The 8,185-nt window shown below is 43.8% G+C and overlaps 1 pseudogene; it reads right to left on the reverse strand.

Moving 5' to 3' along the window:
- Positions 1 to 7,903: 7,903 nt before the first annotated feature.
- LOC132654437 (small nucleolar RNA SNORA17) lies at positions 7,904 to 8,018 on the reverse strand (annotated as a pseudogene).
- Positions 8,019 to 8,185: the final 167 nt, after the last annotated feature.

Below are 8,185 nucleotides of genomic sequence, written 5' to 3' on the forward strand. Positions count from 1 at the left end.
ATTGCATGTGGACCTCTGAGAATGGTGCTGGGTGTCTTCCTCGATCTCTTCACCTTGAGGCAGTCTCATACACTCACTGCTCTGACTAGTCGGGATACCAGCTTACCCATGGGCTCTGTTGTGTCTGCCTACTGTGCTGTGATTATAGGCAGGGAACTAATGTGTCAAACTAATGTGTCAAAAATGTATCAGACCTTCAAAGAAGTGCTAACACCAATTCTCCTCAAACTATTCCACAAAATAGAAACAGAAGGTACATTACCAAACTCATTCTATGAAGTGACAGTCACCCTGATACCTAAACCACACAAAGACCCAACAAAAAAAGAGAACTTCAGACCTATCTCTCTTATGAACATTGACGCAAAAATACTCAATAAAATACTTGCAAACCGAATCCAAGAACACATCAAAGATATCATCCACCACAACCAAGTAGGCTTCATCCCAGGCATGCAAGGGTGGTTCAACATACGGAAATCCATCAATGTAATCCACCACATAAACAAACTGAAGGAGAAAAACCACATGATCATCTCCTTAGATGCTGAAAAAGCATTTGACAAAGTCCAATACCCATTCATGTTTAAAGTCTTGGAGAGCTCAGGAATACAAGGCACATACTTAAATATAGTAAAGGGCAAAATACAGCAAGCCTATAGCCAACATCAAATTCAATGGAGAGAAACTTAAATCAATCCCACTGAAATCAGGGACAAGACAAGGCTGCCCACTCTCTCCATACCTCTTCAACATAGTACTTGAAGTCCTAGCCAGAGCAATAAGACAACTAAAGGAGATCAAGGGAATACAAATCGGAAAGGAAGAGGTCAAAGTGTCACTATTCGCAGATGATATGATAGTATATATGAGCGACCCCAAAAATTCAACCAGAGAACTCCTCCAGCTGATAAACACCTTCAGCAAAGTGGCAGGATACAAAATCAACTCAAAAAAATCAGAAGCCCTCCTGTATACCAAAGACAAAAGGGCGGAGAAAGAAATTAGGGAAACAACACCCTTCACAATAGCCACTAATAACATAAAGTACCTGGGGGTGACACTAACCAAGCAAGTGAAAGACCTGTTTGAGAAAAACTTCAAGTCTCTGAAGAAAGAAATTGAAGAAGATCTCAGAAGATGGAAAAATCTCCCGTGCTCATAGATTGGTAGGATTAACATTGTGAAAATGGCCATACTGCCAAAAGCAATCTACAGATTCAATGCAATTCCCATCAAAATACCAACTCAATTCTTTACAGACCTCGAAAAAAAGATTCTCAGCTTCATATGGAGAAACAAAAAACCCAGAATCTCCAAAACAATCCTGTACAACAACAGATCATCTGGAGGTATCTCCATCCCCGATCTCAAGTTGTACTACAGAGCAATAGTAATAAAAACTGCATGGTATTGGCATAAAAACAGAAAGGAGGATCAATGGAACCACATAGAAGACCCAGAAATAAACCCACACACCTATGAATACTCGATTTTTGACAAAGAAGCCAAAACCATTCAATGGAAAAAAGACAGCATCTTCAACAAATGGTGCTGGTCCAACTGGATGTCCACATGCAGAAAAATGAAAATAGATCTATATTTATCACCCTGCATAAAACTAAAGTCCAAGTGGATCAAAGACCTCAGCATAAAACCAGATACTCTAAAGCTGTTAGAAGAAAAAATGGGGAACAGCCTAGAACTCATTGGCACAGGAGACAACTTCCTGAACCAACAGCACAGGCTCTAAGAGCAACAATCAATAAATGGGACCTCATGAAACTGAAAAGCTTCTGTAAAGCAAAGGACACTGTCATCAAAACAAAACGACTGCCTACAGATTAGGAAAGAATCTTCACTAACCCTTTATCTGACAGAGGACTAATATCCAGTATATACAAAGAACTAAAGAAGCTGAAAAGCAGCAAGCCAAGTAATCCAATTAAAAAATGGGGAACAGAGCTAAACAGAGAATTCTCGACAGAGGAATATCGAATGGCAGAGAAGCATTTAAAGAAATGCTCAACCTCATTAGCCATTAGGGAAATGCAAATCAAAACGACCCTGAGATTTCACCTTACACCCATCAGAATGGCCAAGATGAAAAACTCAAGTGACAACACATGCTGGAGAGGTTGTGGAGAAAAGGGAACCCTCCTCCACTGCTGGTGGGAATGTAAACTGGTACAACCACTCTGCAAAGCTATCTGGCGCTTTCTAAGACAATTAGGAATAGTGCTTCCTCCAGACCCAGCTATACCACTGCTAGGTATATACCCAAAGTTTGCTCAAGTACACAAAAGGGATACTTGCTCAACCATGTTTATAGCAGCTTTATTTGTAATAGCCAGAACCTGGAAACAGCCCAGATGTCCATCAATGAAGGAATGGGTACAGAAATTGTGGTATTTTTACACAATGGAATACTACTCAGCAATCAAAAAGGAGGAAATCATGAAATTTGCAGGCAAATGGTGGGCTCTAGAAAAGATCATTATGAGTGAAATATCCCAGAAGGAGAAGACAAACACGGTATATACTCACTTATATAGACCTATAAGATATGATAAACATAATGAAATCTATACACCTAAAAAAGATAATCAAGAGAGCAGACATGGGGTAAGATGATCAATCCTCATTTAGAAAGACAGATGGGATGTGCATTGAACGTATGACAGGAGTCTACTGAGCGCATCTGAAAGACTCTAACTAGCAGTGTTTTCAAAGCAAAGTCTTTGGTCAAAGACTCATGACCAAACCTTTGGCAGAGTACAGGGAATCATAAGAAAGAAGGGGAGTTAGTCTGATGGGGAAAGGATAGGAGCTCCACAAGGACCAAATATATCTGGGCACAGGGTCTTTTCTGAGACTGACATTCAACCAAGGACCATGTAGGGATATAACCTAGAACCTACCACAGGCTCAGATGTAGCCTGTGGTAGCTCAGTAACCAATTGGTTTCCCAATGTGAGGGGAACAAGGACTATTTCTAACAGGAATTCAATGACTGGCTCTTTGGCCTCCCCACCCCAGAAGGGAGGAGCAGTCCTGTTAGGCCACAGAGGAGGGCTTTGCAGCCAGTCCTGAAGATACCTGATAAAACAGGATCAGATGAATGGGGAGGAGGCCCCCCCTATCAGTGGACTTGGAAGGGGCACGGTGGAGATGAGGGAGGGAGGGAGGGAGGGACTGGGAGGGAATGAGGGATCGGGACACGGCTGGGATACAGAGTTAATAAAATGTAACTGATAAAAAATAAAAAAATAAAAAATAAAAAAACAAAAAATAAAATAAAATAAAATGTAACTGATAAGAAAAAAGTTAAATTAAAAAAAAAGAAAAGAAAAGAAAAAATACTAAACACTCAGTGAAATTCACCCCGCGAGGCCTCAACTTCAACAGTACTAACTGAGATGAATAAAGTTTGCTGTGTGTTTTGCCAGTGTTCAGGGCAAGTAAGACATCTTGGTTTGGCCATTTGATGCCAGCTTTGAGAGTGGTGATAATGAGATGTCTTGTTTGTTTGTTTGTTTGTTTGTTAAGACAGGGTTTCTCTGTGTAATGGAGTCCTGGCTGTGCTGTCCTGGACTTGCTTTGTAGAACCAGCTGGCCTCAAACTTAAAGATATCCACCTCCTTCTGCCTTCTTTGGGAGGAATTAAGGCATGCCCCACCACTCCCGGCTAAAGTCTTATTAGGCAAATGTTGAGTATTCAGAACCCATTCTTCAACCAATTACCCTCTGTCAGCAGTGGACACAGGATAAATGAGCTACCTCTGGATTTAAGAAACTTCGTTGGAAGACTGTGACTGACAAGAATCTTTGTTGTTTGACTTATATCTCATGGCTATTCCTGTATTTGTTCAGATTAAGATACACACAGTGTAAGGTATCCAGAATGGCACAAACCCACCTTCCCATGGCTAGCAGACAAGCAAGCATCACTCTATTATCTTTGGCCATTTAGACTAGTTGTGTGCTTGTTGTATTAAAAATAATACATTATTCAGCCTTTGAACATGACTTGAAAAGGCTACCAGGTGCTAGTTGACAGTTGTGCTTTCAGTGGAACAAAAGCTCCTATGCTCATGACAATATTGCTAACTTCTGTGTCTGTGAACAGCCCTAGTGATAAGACTAAATGTTATTCATTTGCCCAGAGTTCTTGGACTGACATAAATTAACAAGTTTCTGGTGGGTTGCCAATTATGAGACCCTAAAAGGAACAGTGTGAACTGGGGTCTGGTTTTATCAGAGAGAATGGGCAGAGGAGGAAATAAGGGAAGTTATATAAGTTGCTTGTGGACGTGTAACTTGGGCCATTATTTGGAGGAGAATGTGCCCATTCTAATGGGGTAATGTATTTGACCAAGGTGAAAGCATGGTTGTGGTGGTCATGGTGGAAACTCTTTTCTAAGGAGTCACAGCACTCACTGATGTAAGGAGGGAACTCCTGGGGAAATGCATAATCTCCATTAAGTATGGCCAGAATAAATATTCCCATGAAATTAAATAAAAGGGATTACAAATTATTATATTATTATTCTAATATCAAGGGGAGAGGGGGAAAAAACATGCCTTGTATCCAACATGTATGTTAAGAGAGATTGTCCATGGCTGGCAGCTTGAGTGTCTGAGATTGAAGGTGAAGCATTTTCAAGGACAAGGTCTTTGGCTGGGGTGATGACACAGTGAGTCCCAGGCCACTCTGAGTGCTACACTGTAAGCCCTTGACTCTTCCCTTGTGGAGCCATTCCACTCCTGACCAATCGATTGCTGTGTCCCATCCATTAGATAGGCAGTACAAAGGCTGCCTTGTGCTGCCTGCTCACGACCACCCAATAGACAGACTCAGCTCTGGAAGCAAGGTCAAAGGTGCAAATAATAACAACACGCCATATTTTGAGTGTTTTAGTGTTTTCACATAGTTCATGTCAGTCACCATTATTGTCTTTTCATGTTTGTCAAAAACAAAACTCCACGGCTGGGGGAGAATAGCTCGGCAGTAAACAAGTAAACAGTTGCCTGGAATCTGCAAGGCTCCGTGTTAGAGCTCCAGCACTGAAAAAAAAGGAATTAAGTAAACTTCAAAAATTAAAAACAGGAGAGATGCACGCTATGACTCTCTTCAGACAGAAAAGGGATCTTGGAATTACAGCCGCCATTGTTACTGCCATCTCATTGGTGGCTGTTGGAGCTACCACCGTGGCATTAGCCATGAGTCATACTGTGCAGACTGCTCAGACCCTGAATAATCTTTTAGCCAATGTAGCTCATGCCTTAGATGTACAAAAAGGAATTAATGCTCAACTAAAAGGAGGCTTGATGGTGTTCAATCAGAGGATTGACCTCGTGCAGGAGCAAATTGATACCCTATGGCAAATTGCTCAACTTGGCTGTCAATGGAAGTATGCTGGACTTTGTGTCACTAACATACAATATGAGAATTTTTCCTGTGCTGCAAATCTGTCTAAACAATTGTCTAGCTATATTTTAGGTAATTGGACTGGAGAATTCGATACTACGATGGAGCAGCTGAGAGTGGCCATTGTCATGGTAAATTCTACCAGAGTGGACACAGGACTAGCCACAGGATTATCACCATAGATTGCTGCAGCCATGAATCATCTGAAGGAATGGGCGGGCATGGGAGCATTAGCAGGCCTTCTGGTGTTGGTCTCCTTGGTTTGCCTGTGGTGTATATGCAAGATTAGAGTCTCACAACAGCGTAATGCAGCCATGACCATTCAGGCCTTTACAGCCATTGAAGCAGGACAGTCTCCCCAAGCATGGTTGGCTACCATAAAAAGCTAAAATGTTATGCTCAGGATGCGAGGCTAAGCACTGCACTCAGGGTCAGCCGCTTTCGAACCAGAGAAGAGCATGTCTGATTGTATGCGGGTTGATGCCCCAGGTCCCGCCTCTGAGAAAAAGGTATGCTCTTTGGGTGGATGACACCTAAATGAACATTGGTACAAAGTCCCAATTTATTTCTAATATCAGAGATCAGACCTCTACTCTTGCCTGATGCGTCTAAAACAAAAAGGGGGAACTGTAGAGAGCTGCGTAATGCCACGCCTTAAAAATGGAGCTGGTTTCCGCCTTCCACCTTCCCGATGGTGAGTGCTCTCTGTCACAAACAACTCCATATTTGGCTAAGGCTGAGGATCTGGCTTGCTTCCATGTATGTGGACCTATCTGCATTGCCCACGTGGCATGCTGGGGTTGGCTACCCAGAGACTATTTAAGCTGTGGGCTGGCTTTCCCCAGGGTCAGATGATTGTTCAAGGTTCCTGAATAAACTGCATTGAAGAAAAAAAAAAAAAAAACAGGAGAGATGGCTTAGCTACTAAAAGCACTTGCCGGGGTAGAGGACCAAGTTCTGTTCCCAGTACCCACACAGTGGTACACAACCCTCTGTAACTCCAGTTCTGGGGGCTCCTATGTCCTTTCTTGGACTTTGTGGGTACCCACACATGTGGCCTATATACATACAAGAAGACAAACTCACATAGCGTAAGAATCAATTTTTTAACTTGTTATTGGTTTTGTGTGTGTGTGTGTGTGTGTGTGTGTGTGTGTGAATTTTACATCACGCACCTCAATCCCACCCTCCCCTCATACCCACCACACACCCTGGCAACCTTCCCCCCAAACAGAGAAAAATAAAAAATAAAAAACCTCAGTGTGGAGGCTGAACCTGCCAGAGTGTCCCACTTGTATAAGCTTTCGTCCACACCTCTTTGTCTGCAAATATTCGCTGCAATGAGTTGCTGGTCTGGCACTAGCCTTTTCAATACTGAAACCCTTCACAGGGACCCCTCTCAGACACCCTGCTGTTGCTCCATGTCATGAAGATCCTGGAGTTTTGGAACTGCAGGACTGGCCCCTTCATACACTCCAGTTCACTGATGGGGTAGATGTTCGGGTACACCAATTCAAAGCCCTGAATCGGGACCTGAGAGGTATCTGAACTGGTCAGCCTCCCAGCTCTCCTGCACCCACCCCACCAGGGCGAGCTCTCCTGCCTGCCCCCACTGCTCCATTCAATGTTACGGTCAGCAAGGGCCAGAGCCCCTTGGTTGAATATTTTAATTAATTAATTGATTAATCTGCTCCCAGTGGCAGGGCCAGCTCTCCCATGCTCAGACCCTCAGGGCCGGCTCACCCACAACTCCCGCAATGTGCTCGGTAGTTCTTCTGAGTATGGAAGCTGGTTAGAGGTGGGGTCGGCTCTCCTGTTCTCAGACCCCCAAGGTCAGCTCTCCCATGATGCCCAGGTGAGGGGTGGGGCCAGTTCTGCACAGCCTCAGACACCAACATGTCCCCAGCACCAGCACAGAGCAGGGACATCTTGCTGGGCTTTGGTGGTAACAAACCCTGCTGACACAGACATGGCTCCCAGGGGCAGTACAAGCCAGGACCCCAGCATGGTCGCAGATGGCATCACTGCCTACACACATCAGGCTCTTCCTCATTACCCTCAAGTCTACAGTCCCGCCTCTATTCATTGTGCCCACATCCTTCTGCTTCTCTTTCTCTTCCATTTCTCCACCACTTATTTGCTCCTCTTAGAGATGCCCAGGATCCCTGAGTCTTTGGGGTTGTCTCAGGAGTGGTCTCGGGAGTGCTATGACCTGCTCATGCCGTTATGGCACAGGGCAGGGGTCATCTCAGATGTCATCTGCTCCCATGCCTGCACTGCCATGGACTGGTGGTCATTTCAGGCTAGCTCCCTGTCTAGGCTCCGTGGGCCCATGTGAGGGTCATCTGTCTCACTCTCACCCAGAACCCAGGCCTGGTCAGGGCTCTTCTAATCTCTGGCTCACTCCCCACCCTGGGAGCCTGTCCAGGCCTGCACAGCAAACTGGCGCTCCTCTCAGGCTTGCTTTACGGGAGTGTTAGGCTACTAATCATTTAGATGTTCACAGGTCAGAACACTGAGCCCAGACATAGCCTCTCTCCTCTCTGCCACACACAGCAACCACACCTGCCATGCCTCTGGGGGCAGATTAATCAATTAATTAATTAAAATATTAATAATTAATCAATTAATTAATTAAAATATTCAACCAAAAGTTTGTTTGTTTGTTTGTTTGTTTTGTAAATCTATGGAAAGTGTTAAATTTTCCTTTGGTCATGACCTGCTATCCAGAAGAAAAAAAAAATTTTTTCCTTT

This window comes from Meriones unguiculatus, chromosome 5, assembly GCF_030254825.1.
Source record: "Meriones unguiculatus strain TT.TT164.6M chromosome 5, Bangor_MerUng_6.1, whole genome shotgun sequence".
Taxonomy (NCBI): domain Eukaryota; kingdom Metazoa; phylum Chordata; class Mammalia; order Rodentia; family Muridae; genus Meriones; species Meriones unguiculatus.